This window comes from Panthera tigris, chromosome B1 (assembly GCF_018350195.1).
Source record: "Panthera tigris isolate Pti1 chromosome B1, P.tigris_Pti1_mat1.1, whole genome shotgun sequence".
In the NCBI taxonomy this organism is placed as follows: Eukaryota; Metazoa; Chordata; class Mammalia; order Carnivora; family Felidae; genus Panthera; species Panthera tigris.
Genome location: NC_056663.1, coordinates 81,838,933 through 81,851,706, shown reverse-complemented (window position 1 = coordinate 81,851,706; position 12,774 = coordinate 81,838,933). Strand labels below are relative to the sequence as shown.

Sequence of the window (12,774 nt, the reverse complement as noted above, 5' to 3'; positions counted from 1 at the left end):
CTGGGAGAACCCTCCACTCCAGTCTATGAGGGCTAGACTTGACCCTGCTGAACTTTATAAGCCCCATTATGTCCACATATTCATGTCATTCTTGTTGCCATCGGAGAGGAGCATTTGATTTGTGGAATCAGCATCCTCAGTTACACGCCAGAAGAGGACCCTAATGTGAAAGGTATTGGCTTTCATGTTGGAAGCAATAAACCTTCCTCTTCTTTCTAGAAAACTAGAAACATATTGGCAGACTTTATAGCTATTCAGTATGATTTTTTTTGTCAGGTAATCAAGATAAGCTATTTGGCAGTTTCAACATCTGAGCCTCATTTCAAAACTATCTGGAAGCTCACAGCTGTCATGCAGGCTAATGTGACTAAACAAATGGAAACTAAAGAAATGTTGTCATTTACCGCAGCAAGAGGAAGATTTGATGTTTAATCTTCTTTTTTTTTAATGTTTTAATCTATTAAAATTTAATCTATTTTATTTATTTTTAAAAGAGAGAGAGACAGAGACAGAGCATGAGCATGAGCAGGAGAGGGGCAGAGAGAGACAGAATCTAAAGCAGGCTCCAGGCTCTGAGCTGTCAGCACAGAGCCCGACGCAGGGGTTCCAACTTGTGAACTGTGAGATCATGACCTGAGCCAAAGTCAGATGCTTACCTGACTGAGCCACCCAGGCACGCCTAATTTTTATTTTGTTAATGTTTATTTATTTTGAGAGAGACAGAGACTATGAGTGGGGGAGGGGCAGAAAGAGAGGGAGAGAGAAAGTCCCAAGCAGGCTCCAAGTTGTCAGTGCAGAGCCTAACAAGGGGCTCGATCTCAAGAACCATGAGATCATGACCTGAGCTGAAATCAAGAGTTGGACTGAGCTATCCAGGTGCCCCGAATGTTTAATCTTTTAAATAACATATTTATCCCCCGTGCTCTTTTCCACCGACACATCACAACATTGTTATCTTGAATCATAATTAGTCAGTTCTTAACTTCATGGATAAGTTGGAACTATCAGAAGCTGATAAAATTATATACTGTCAAATAGATATTAGCCATGAGTTTAGAAATAACTGTTACAGAACCTAGGTGTCCTCAAATACCACTACTGTTGAATGCACTGTTGCCAGACTCTAGCTCCACCAGGGTGTGAATTTCAAAATCTTTCTGTATTAACTTATCTTCCTGAGCCCATTTGCGTATTTAAATTCCCAAATTTCACATCTCTTTAAAAAAAATTTTTTTAATGTTTATTTATATTTGAAGGAGAGAGAGACAGAGAGTGAGCGGGGAGGGGCAGAGAGAGAGGGAGACACAGAATCCAAAGCAGGCTCCAGGCTCCGAGCTGTCAGCACAGAGCCCTACGTGGGGCTTGAACCCTCAAGCTGTAAGATCATGACCTGAGCTGAAGTCGGACACCCAACCATCTGAGCCACCCAGGCGTCCCTCACGTCTCTTTTAGAAGAATAAATTCCAATATCTAAAAAGTTTGCTAAAAGCAAATTTACACTTTAAAATATTATCTGTAAGTTATAGTGTATGTTTTTCCCCCAGAAAACAAAATTGAGAGTTTTGTCCTCTTCCCATACCACAAAACACTATCTTTCTTGAGAAAAGTGTAAGTTAACATTGGTACTACAGAACAAAAAAAAAAGGAGTGATCAGTCCTAAATGGTCTCTTGGCATATCATTTTCTTCCACGATAAGAGAAGCACCTATTTATATGTTGTAGAGCTTTTCCTCCTTGGATGTGAAACGAATGTCCTCTTTGCCAAAAGCAAAGTGATGAATGAAAAAAATAACAGGCACTTCAGTGGTGGTTGAAGTTGGCAATATTAAGAACAAAAATCAAACTAACGTTAATTCACAAAGTAAGCATTCTAATGATTCATAATGGTGTCTGTCTAGGGATTTCACTCAGATCTAATGCCCTTCGTTTCAAAATAGTCATTGTTATTTCATTAGGTTTGTCAAAGCTGATATGCTTTTACAAGCTTCCTGGTAGTCTTATAATGAATTCTTCCTCCTTCTCACAAAATCTTTCTCTCGTCATCTGGATTGTTTAGTCTGCTGGTGGTGAGCTGAGGTGAATTTTACACCTTCAATCCATTATTCGTGTCTAATTAGCAGGGTTTCCATAAGGGACCTTGGCTTCGTGATCTGAGGGCCTCCTCTAGTAGGGTGGTCTCAGAGTGACATACCTGAAAAGTCCTGACTTCTCATTACAGTGCCTGTTTCTGCTGAGTCCTGTCATGTGTGGGGCCAGGGTTCAGATGTGTGTTTGGTTTTCAGAAGGTGGGGGTAGTAACAGAGTCCCAAACACACTGTCCTTGTACACAGGCATGGACATAAATTTTAAGATTAAACCAACTATAAGAAAACAAATGTTTTCATAAACATTTGTTGGGAGCCTCATGCTGTTTCAATTTGGATGCCAACGTTTATTATTATAGTATTTCTCCCTAGATGAGTTGAAGTTCTATAGAAGCAGACCCTTTAGTGTATGTGAACGGGATTATTTTAGAAACGTGAGCTAATTACTAGCTTAACATTGTTCAGGATGTCTGCTTGAGAGCCAAACTGTTTCTCCAAAACTTTTGAGAGAGAATTTGAAGAAAGAGCCTCATGAACTGAAGAAAACAATAGATAGACATTTCTTGTTATACCTAAAATCTAACTCAACTTAAAATCTTAGGTTAATTGTATTCTTGTGGAGGAGTTCCCAGACTTGTAACAATGTTTTCAGAATCATTACTTTCAAACAGCACTTGACTCATGGTCCTAGAAGAGAATAACACCAAATTATAAAATTTTTATATTCTATATTACATGTCATAGAAATTACATTCTTACTCACTATAAGATTTATGTTTTTTGTTTTTCCCTGCACACACACACACACACACACACACACTCACATATAACAAAGACGAGAGAGTTTAAAAACCATATGCAACATTCTTAAGTCATTTTGGCAAAACTAGATTAGGTTACAGCATTAACCTCAGTCTATAAGGACAATTTGGCCTAATGCTATTTGTTACATAAGCATTTACGTAAGCTTAAAATTATTTTACACTGGGCATCCTTCTCAGAAAAGGATGGCAAGATAACCTGTTAGAAAAATCAAAACTCATTATTTATCATTTAAAAACATGTAAATTCAATAACACTACAACCAGGTTTTCCTAAACGTTAACTAGAACTCAGGAATCATTTAAGGGAAAAGTAGAGAAAGAATGAATTTTCCTTCATGTTAGAACATTGAGGGGCACCTGGGTGGCTCAGTCAGTTAAGTGTTCGACTTCGGCTCAGGTCATGATCTCTCAGTCCATGAGTTCGAGCCCCGCGTCGGTCTCTGTGCTGACAGCTCAGAGCCTAGAGCCTGCTTCAGATTCTGTGTCTCCCTCCATCTCTGCACCGCCCCTGCTGGCACTCTGTCTCTCTCTCAAAAATGAATAAGCATTAAAAAAGTAACAAGAACATTGAACACACTTCAGGAATATTGTCAAAGTTGAACCACTTACATCTCGTGACAGAGTGGAGTTAGGATCAAGTCAATACCAATCACCCAGCTTCCTGAGTCAACTCACTGGATCCCCAAAAGTCTCTAATATTGGGTCCTGCCTGCCCCATCTAGGGGAGCTCCTTTGGCCAACAGTTCCAGAAAACAGATTTCAATACACTGAGTACAAGAGGTGGGCAATAATTTTAGTTTCACCAAAATTTAGTGCCATCTAAGACTAATCAAGACTAGGAACGAGTCCATCTTGTCAGGACACAGAGTCAACTGGTCTTGTCTCTGAATTTTCCTTACCGAAGGACCCTGCATGAAGGTATTTAACTCTACTGTGCTCCTTTGCTCATCAAGAGAGTACAGCTGATCATTCTGCCCCTTCCTCATTTCTGTGGAGTGCCTTTGAAGATAGTTAAATAATACATTTAGAACATCGTGAATTCTGTAGTATTGTTGGTATTCATCCTATGCATTCAAGAATTATTTTCATGTGGAGCCCTTGGCTGGCTTAGTCGGAAGAGCGAGCGACCCTTGATCTCAGGTCGTGAGTTTGAGCCCCGCGTTGGGTGTGGACATCACTTAAATAAAACCTTAAGACAAAAACATGTATATAAAAAAAATAATTATTTTAAGGTGATCTCTTCCGTTTTCAGGATCTCTTCCCAAAATTGGGGTAAAGATGTTGGTGGAGCTTTCAAGAGCTCTTAATACTTAGTTTCCAAATGTCCAAGCATCATGCCCTGGTTGCTTGCTCTGAATTAAATCTTTTCAGAACCAAACAAATGCTCCTGTGGGGTGGAAATTAAAGAATTCTAACAGTTACATACCGTCCAAGATTTATTTTTATAGAACATAATTTTTTTTCATACTGCTGCCAAAGATTCTTTAATTTTTGTGTCAGATGAACTTAAACCAAATGACCCCCCCCCCTTTTTTTTTTACTTTGAAACATTTCCAGGGTTATTTCTCCAGGAATCTGTAAAACAAAATTCTTCCTAATCATATTGATTTAATTACCATGTAGCCAGTCTTGCTCTATTTTAACATAGTGCTTATCTGTTATCTGAACACGTCACACAAGACCATTCCCTTAAGAGGTCTACAAATTAACAATGCAAATTCCAGGCTTCAGAAGTCATCTTATAGAAACGTTGTATCTTCAGACTCCTGCAGTGACCAGTACCAAAAACTGCTCCCCATGCCTCCTCCCCATTTCTCCCCTCCATGGCCCTACTTACTGCCTTTTGTTTATTTTTTTCTTAATATCCTCATCCTACTCCTTATTATCCTGGATGCTGAAGAATACTTAAAAAAAAATCACTTCATAAGAGGAAATCAGTTGTTTATCCTTCGCATATGTCTCAGGGAGCCTGCACGCAGCCTTGCCATCCTAAGGAAAGTCACACATAATAGAGAGGCTTTAGCCCAATAAGCCAGTCTAGTCCCAATTCATCAGTCAAAGTTTTATGCAAGTGGCCCCCCTAGGTTGATAAATCCCCACAGTGCCTGTTGACCCAGCTGCCGAGTCCTCTTGCCGCAGGCGGTGTTTTCATGGCCACCCTGACAGTAATACAAACTGTTTAGCAGCTCCATTGACCTTTCAACTATTAACAGGGACACAGGCTCCACTAGGGACTAGTTTTCAAACATGACAGAATTTCTTAACAGTAAAGGTCATGAACAAGTATATGCCCTATAAAAATCCATTCAGCATGGTGGATTTGAAGTCTAAAAGACAAGGATGCATGTTTTACATGTTTGTTATTATTCTTCTTCTACATATCGGATAACTACAAATGGATATATTCTTACCTGCCAGCTTGTATTTTACTCTTAATGAGCTATACTTTATGTTGAGATGCATAACACACTTTTGACTGACAAATCCTTTCTAAGCTGCTGTATAGCATTTGAAATTTTGAGGATAATATTACAAAAGAAAGGGGTAAGATCAAACTAAAAACTTCTATGAATGAAGGAGCATGCATGCATAATGTATGGTAATGACCTAAGAATAACTGGAATTTTGGTCATACTTTACTAAGATTTGCATATGGATACATATGCACACACATTTAAGCCCACTCAAGTAAGCCACACCCTGCTGCTTAGAACCCCCACCTATTTCAAAATAAATAGAAAATATTATTTAATAATTTATGAAAAAAATCATTGTCACTTAAAATGCTTCTATAAGGCGTTCTTTCTCTCTCTCTTTCACTCTGTCTCTCTCTCTCTCCGTATATATACACATATATATCTCCATATACACACACACACACACACACACACACACACATATATATATATGGATATACATATGTATGGATATGTATGGATATACATATGTATATATATATGTGTGTGTGTGTGTCACATTCCTGGAGATGTGACATATGACCACAGAATTCTGCTTTATACTAATTGTAATCTCTCTTAAACTATCAGTTTTGAAATGTTGAAATATCAATTCCTAGAATTAATTGTACAGATTGCAATGAAGACTTCATTGCCACCGAAAATGAAAAATATGAATAATGAAGAATATATTCTTCAAAATGAGACTCTTTTGTTGAGTAGAAAATTCTTTTTTTTTTTTATTTTTTTGTTTATGTTTATTTATTTTTGAGAGAAAGAGAGAGAGACAGAGCATGAGCAGGGGAGGGGCAGAAAGGGAGACACAGAACCTGAAGCAGGCTCCAGGCTCTGAGCTGTCAGCACAGAGCCCAACACGGGGCTTGAACCCATGAACCATGAGATCATGACCTGAACCAAAGTCGGAAGTTCAACTGACTGAGCCACCCAGGCGCCCCAAAAGTCGAAAATTCTTTAAAGCTTTTCTTTTTAATTCCCATGTTACTCCCCTGCCTAGGGCAATGGTGAAGTCAGATATTATTAGATCTCCTGAATATTTTGTAGTTTCATTGTAAGGCAATGTGTCATCAGATATTGCAGTAATTGAGATAAAAGCAGATTTAACCTTGCATAAAATAGCTCCATAAATTTGTAAAAAGATGTTTTCTAGAGGAAGGTGTACTTATTTATTTATTTATTTAAGATTTTATTTTTAAGTAATCTCTACACCCAATATGGGGCTTGAACTTACAGCTTCAAGATCAAGATTCGCATGCTCTGTCAACTGAGCCAGCCAGGTATCCTGAGAAAGATGTACTTTTTAAAGGAAAAACTTCATCTTAGCATCTTTTTCTCCCCCCCCTTTTTTTTTTTTACTAATTCAAAAAAAAATCTGTTGCTTACACGACTTGTTTTTGTCAACACTGACAAATGAATCAAAAAATATAACAACAAAATTTGGGTATTTGTCACCCTCATGGTCTTGAAAGAGAATTTAAATCGACATTCTTGTGTTCTTTTAAAGACAGAAAGAAACTTGTGTTGAATTTTGCTTCCCATTTAAAACGTTTAGTGATATTTAAAATTTCTGCCTTCCTATGATGTAAAATTAAAACACTGATACCTCTACAGCTTTGTAAGTGAGAAAAAGATTTATTTATTTTTGGTGATTTCTAAAAGAATATACTGTAGGCTTTTAAGTCTTTTGAATCATAATGTAATCAAGGTGTTTTAAATGCCTAGTTTCCCAATTACAGGCATTTATTTAGTAGCTAAGTTTTTTTTATTAATTATGGTTTTATAAATTAAGTTCTTAAGTTAAAAATTGCTTTTGAACATAAACTTCTGAACAGAGTAGATTTCCTTCTTTATATTAGGAAGCAATGGCATTGACTTTTCACTGTGCTCCAATTTTTCAGTTTTTATTTTTATCTTATCAGAGTAAGTATACTGTTACACTCCAGAATTAAATCAGGAGATTTAATCAATCTACAAGTATCTTTTACCTGTCTCCTGTGTTCAAGATATTGTATTATGTGCTACAGAGGGAGGATATAAATGAGAATTTAGTCCCAACCTCTAAGGAGCTAATTTTTACCTTAAATTGGGAGATTACATACATTATCAAAAACATAAATAATATTATCTGAGATAAATAACACTTTGGGACAAAAAAAAATTATGCGAGAACATTGTACACTGTAACTTAACAGTATTAATAGTCCAGAAAGCTATGGATACTGAGATGGGTAAGACTCACCATGATTTGGCTCCCTGGCCCAGTCCGTTCTGCTACACTGTGATTTTCTTTAACACTAACTCTCAGATAAAAGAGAACAATGACCATATAACATGGAAATTATGTAGCTTTTCAAGCAAGTAGGGCCATTATTAGAAGAAAAAGAACAAACCCTCAGGCCGGCTGTTGCAAAGGCAGAGGAGGCTTCTCAGCTCAGAGGTAAAATGAAAGATAAGTGCCTGCATGGGTGTTCCTCCCCAGAGATGCTTCCTGCAGCCCCTGCTCCATGCAGGTTGCACTTCCCAGGAGCTCACCACCATTTTGTTTTTGTGTGTCCCTAATCTCAGCTGAGGCAGCCTCCAGCTGTCCCAGCGCTCTCCCAAAGGTTCCAGGTTTTGTTTTTTTAGTTACAAAGTTGCACAGATCTTGACAGATCTTCCCCAACCCTATTCTTCACATAAACCCTATTATTTTTAATATGCAGTTTTGTACCATAGAAGATTTTTCAGGAACGTGTACGTTGAATTAAAGTGGAAATGCCTATTTTTCTGTATTCACCGCTGATAATTGGGGTAAACCTGTTTCTGAATTTAGGACATTGAAAACATAATGCAATAGACATTGCAGGCAGTTTAAGAAAATTGCACTTTTTTTTTTCGGTAAAAGATGACATTATCATCTAGTTTCATTAATCATTTCTCCTAGGTTTTCCCTTTGAGGAAATACATAATTTTTCATTTCCCAATTTTTCCATGGAAATATATATACATTGAGTTAATCTGAGAAGTTGAATGAAGGAGACCCATATACCCTCGTAGATACTTGTGTATTGTGGTGGTGGTATTTGGATGGTGAGATTAATAGGGGCTAAAATATGGGTACTTTGCTCCCTTTTTCCTAAAGAGGACCAGGTGAATGGAAAGAACACTACGCTAGGAGATAGTTCCAGACTACGTGTAACTAGTTGTGTGAAAGCCATTTAATCTCTTTATACATGTACTGTGCCTGTAATTTGAGGAATAACAGGGCTTGCCTTGCCTCATGAGGATAAAGTTGAATAGGAAATTACTGAAAAGTGTAAGTGGCTTCATTATTTGGTTTTATTATGGTTGCATCTTTAACCATAGAACAGAATTTAGCGATATTTGTGAAAGTTCTCATAATCTTATTAGCCCGAGGCAGCTAAACCTGTGGCTCCCTTCACCAAATCATCACTGCCTTTGCCCCTTTAGAATTTAGTGCTCACTCAATCCCAAACTGCCCAGGTATTAAAGCCAGTCAGCATGACTTCTGAGTGAGCATATGCTCAGCATTTAAATTGCAAGACCTCGAAATGAAGACAACGTTAGTCTCAGAGAAAAAGGCCAAGGCCCAGCCCCATTTTTTCAGCACATTTCAGAACAGAGAAATGTAGTAGCAATTCAAAGCAATGTCTAGGGGAAAAAAATGGCTTTATCCATCCTAAATTGGAATTCTAGAAATATACAGTACAAATTAAAAATTGTAATAGGATATGTGATGTACATAAGTTCAAAGCTATTCTCTTTCTTTTTCATGTTTATTTATTTATTTATTTGGGGGTGGGAGGGGCAGAGAGGCTTGAGAAAGAGAATCCCAAGCAGCCTCCATACTGTTAGTGCAGAGCTCCATCTCACAAACTGCGAGATCATGACCTGAGCCAATACCAAGAGTCAGATGCTTAACCAACTGAGCCACCCAGGTGCCCCCAGAGCGATTCTTGAATTTAAATTATCTTTCCCTTTACTCCAATATCAAGGTTGCTCAAGACATGTATAAAAAGATATTTCTGCAGCCTCCATGTAATATAATGTCAAGGACAGCATTCCTTAATGACACGTCAAATAGTACTTGAAAAATACTGTTAGGAAATGTATTCAGCCATCTATACTTCCATGAAGTCCCAGTGAGACCATTATTGCATGGCTGTTTTTACCTGGAATATGATTGTATTATGAATGTATAAGATTCCTTACAGTCAAATTGAATTTGTATAATGTATTGTTTTACTAGTTGCCACAAAATGGCTCTGTGTAGTCCCCAAACATGGTATAGATCTAGTGGAATACAAAATTCTACTCCTTGTGGATAAATTGACACTGAAAAGAGAAATGTGAACACAAGCAAGAAGAATTTAGTGAATACCCAGACTAAAAATTATCCAGACTTCAAAAAAAAAATCAATTTATATATTGACCTTTGACAAAAGCACTAAAATGTGTATGTGAAAGATGATAACAGTTCTACTAAGTTAGTGCTTATGCCTGTGCCCAAGTTACACAGATGGGAAACAGTAAAATCTATCCCATTATGAGAAGTTTCCATTCCCTTAGCTTTTCTTAGCTAAAAGTGCTGGATATTGGTCTTAGAGATGATGCATGATTATGGATTATCGCTGTGTATCAAAATGCTTACAGTGAGGAAACCCATTAAACCATAGAATCCATGGTGGCATCCAAAGACTGGCTTCCTGTGCAGTGGCAAAGACTCCCTCCAATCATACAATTTCAAAGCATTCTTTACTTAGAAGCTCCTGGCCACACTAATTCATGGCCACATTAATTGCTACTGGCTAGGAAATGGCCCTAAGTGAGAACAGTGCTTCTCAAACTTGAAATCGCATGTGTGTCACCTGACACGCTGGCTATAGTGTAGAATCAGTAAGTCTGGGGAGGGGCCTGAGATTCTATATTTCTAACAAACTCCAAGGTGACATTGGTTCTTCTGGTCTGGAACCATGCTATGAGTCGTAAGAACTTAGATTTATCAGTTTTTCCTTTCCCATGAGAATAGGAAAAAGCATGGAAGAAAAATAGTTTTGCGAAGGTTACAGTTGCAAAGGAACATTTTTCCATGTGTCCCAGTGTGAATGTGGATAAAAGAATAAGACAGTTCTTACATCACCTTGCCCCCTTAAGCAGATTGTTAACTAAGAGAAGCTATAGAATTGTTACTTCTTCTGAAACCTCTAATGAGTCAGGATTTTATAAGTAGGTATTACTCATGATTTTATGTACCTTGTTTTACACTAACATGAATTTAAAATCTGGGCCGCTAACAAAAGTTTCAGAATGAGTCCCCTTACTTTTTGTAAAAAACACAATAGACAGATTTCTGACATATTCAATCTGAAGAACAGGCCTGCTCAGATAGGATTTATCGTTGTGCTTCCATACAGATACACAGAGGACTTCTTATTTATTGATTGATTGGTTGATTGATTAAATTAAATATCATAAAATTAAAACCATCTATAATCTCACTACCTAGAGACATTCACTGTTGGCCTTAGCTACTCACAAAAAGTCATCACATGTGATTATGTTACAAATCACTTGTGCTTCTCAACTTCTTCCTTTATTTCAGGAAAGTATCTAAATCTTTATGATACTACCAAACAGAGTAGGTTTCTAAGAAAATGCAGAATAGAACACGTAGTAATGCAAAGCAATATCTCGGGGGTGGGGGGTGGGGGAACATTGGCTTTATCCATCCTAAGTTGGAATTCTAGAAATATACAGTACAAATAAAAAATTGTAATAGGATATGTAATGTACATAAGTTCAGAGCTATTCTCTCTCTCTCTCTTTTTTTTTTCCATTGTTTTTCCAGAAACAATGCTTTATGCACTAAAGAATTTGGGGCAGTTTTCTGGCACTAGCCCTACTGTTTCATTGTCAAGTGTAGAAAGATTATAAAGTGTGTTTTTCTGATTTAAATTAAGTTTGAAGACTATAGAGATAACTATCAACAAATGGGTTTGATGTATTCTTTATCACAAACCTAAACATCCTTTTGGGTAAGTTTTCTACTTTGAAAGCTACCTTGGACTTCATTCACTAGAGGTAAAGATCCACAAGTTAAAAAAAAGTAATTGTTTAAAAGAAGAACAAAACTATTTAAGCAATTCTTAGTACACCTACATTAAAACACCCAAGTTTCCAGTCCAGTAAGAATAAGAATGAAAAATGAAGCAATCTATCACAGCTATGTACTCTAGAATTTTGTTTAGATGCCATCTAGTTGGGTATATGTAGTATTCATGTAAACATATGATAGTCTATTTCAAGGTGAATAATAAAATTCAAATTTACTTGTTTTATTCCTTTTGTTTTCTCTTCATTCCACGTAAAGGAACCCTATTCTTTTCAATGGAAAAAAGAAATGTTAGTAGAACAAAGAGGGAGTGGAGGGGATGGTTGGGATGACCAAAACTCTCTGTCACACTTTACCAGATATATAACCAGAAAAATGAATTTTAATACATTGGCTTAATTCCCAGCTAGAGGAAATAAGCAATCATATTTCTTTATGTCATGCTTACTTTATGGTCTGTTGTTTATTTACTATGATTATAATTAGTGTAAAAATGTTTCTTTTAAAATGAATGTAACCATGCCTTAGAAGAATTTTGTAAGATTTGAGTTAATTTAGGCAATACAGAGAAATATAGCAAGTGTTTCTTAGTTTTAAGCTTATGATATAAAAGTATAACAGATTTAAATGATATCCCTCCCCTAAATAGCCCATATATTCCTAACGTCTTTACTCAGTAGCACAGAAAATAAACACTCTCTTAAAATTCCATATTCTTATTTGTTCATTCATTCAACAGATTTTTAAGAATCTTCCATGTGCTTTACATTTTTCTAGGTCCTGGAGAGACAAAAAGAAGAGAGGGAAACATTTGTCTTCATGGAATTTATATTCCAGAAAAAGCATTTGAGAAAGTTTCTACTATATGCATTCAATAAACACTTATTGAATGCCTCTGTAGTGTTTTCCTAGCTCCTATGTATATAAGTAGTTGAAGGGGATAAAATACTTTGGTGGCTTGAATATCATCTTTCTAAAACATCCCTCAATCCTAAACTAAATGCTTCCTTGTCTGTATTCCTGTGTGGCTTTATATGCACCTATAACATAACAAAGGTCACACTGCATTATACTTGTATACTTGTTTGTATACTTGTATACTTGTTTGAATGTCTCTCTTCCCCATGGTGTCTCCATGAGGACTGGAACCCAGTTTTATTTATTTCTTATCCCCATGAAGAGCACAGTACTTGCCTGAGGGAGTGACTGGTGTTGAAGAGGGTTGAATATGTCACTTTTGCCTTCAGAAAGCTTTCATTTCAATGGGGATGGAAAAGGAG

The 12,774-nt window shown here is 36.8% G+C and overlaps 1 protein-coding gene across 1 annotated transcript in view; it reads left to right on the top strand.

The window, feature by feature from the left end:
• LOC102958115 (hedgehog interacting protein) overlaps positions 1–12,774 on the top strand; it is an 89,190-nt gene that overhangs the window by 69,468 nt on the left and 6,948 nt on the right. The gene's annotated exons all lie outside the window — the stretch shown is intronic.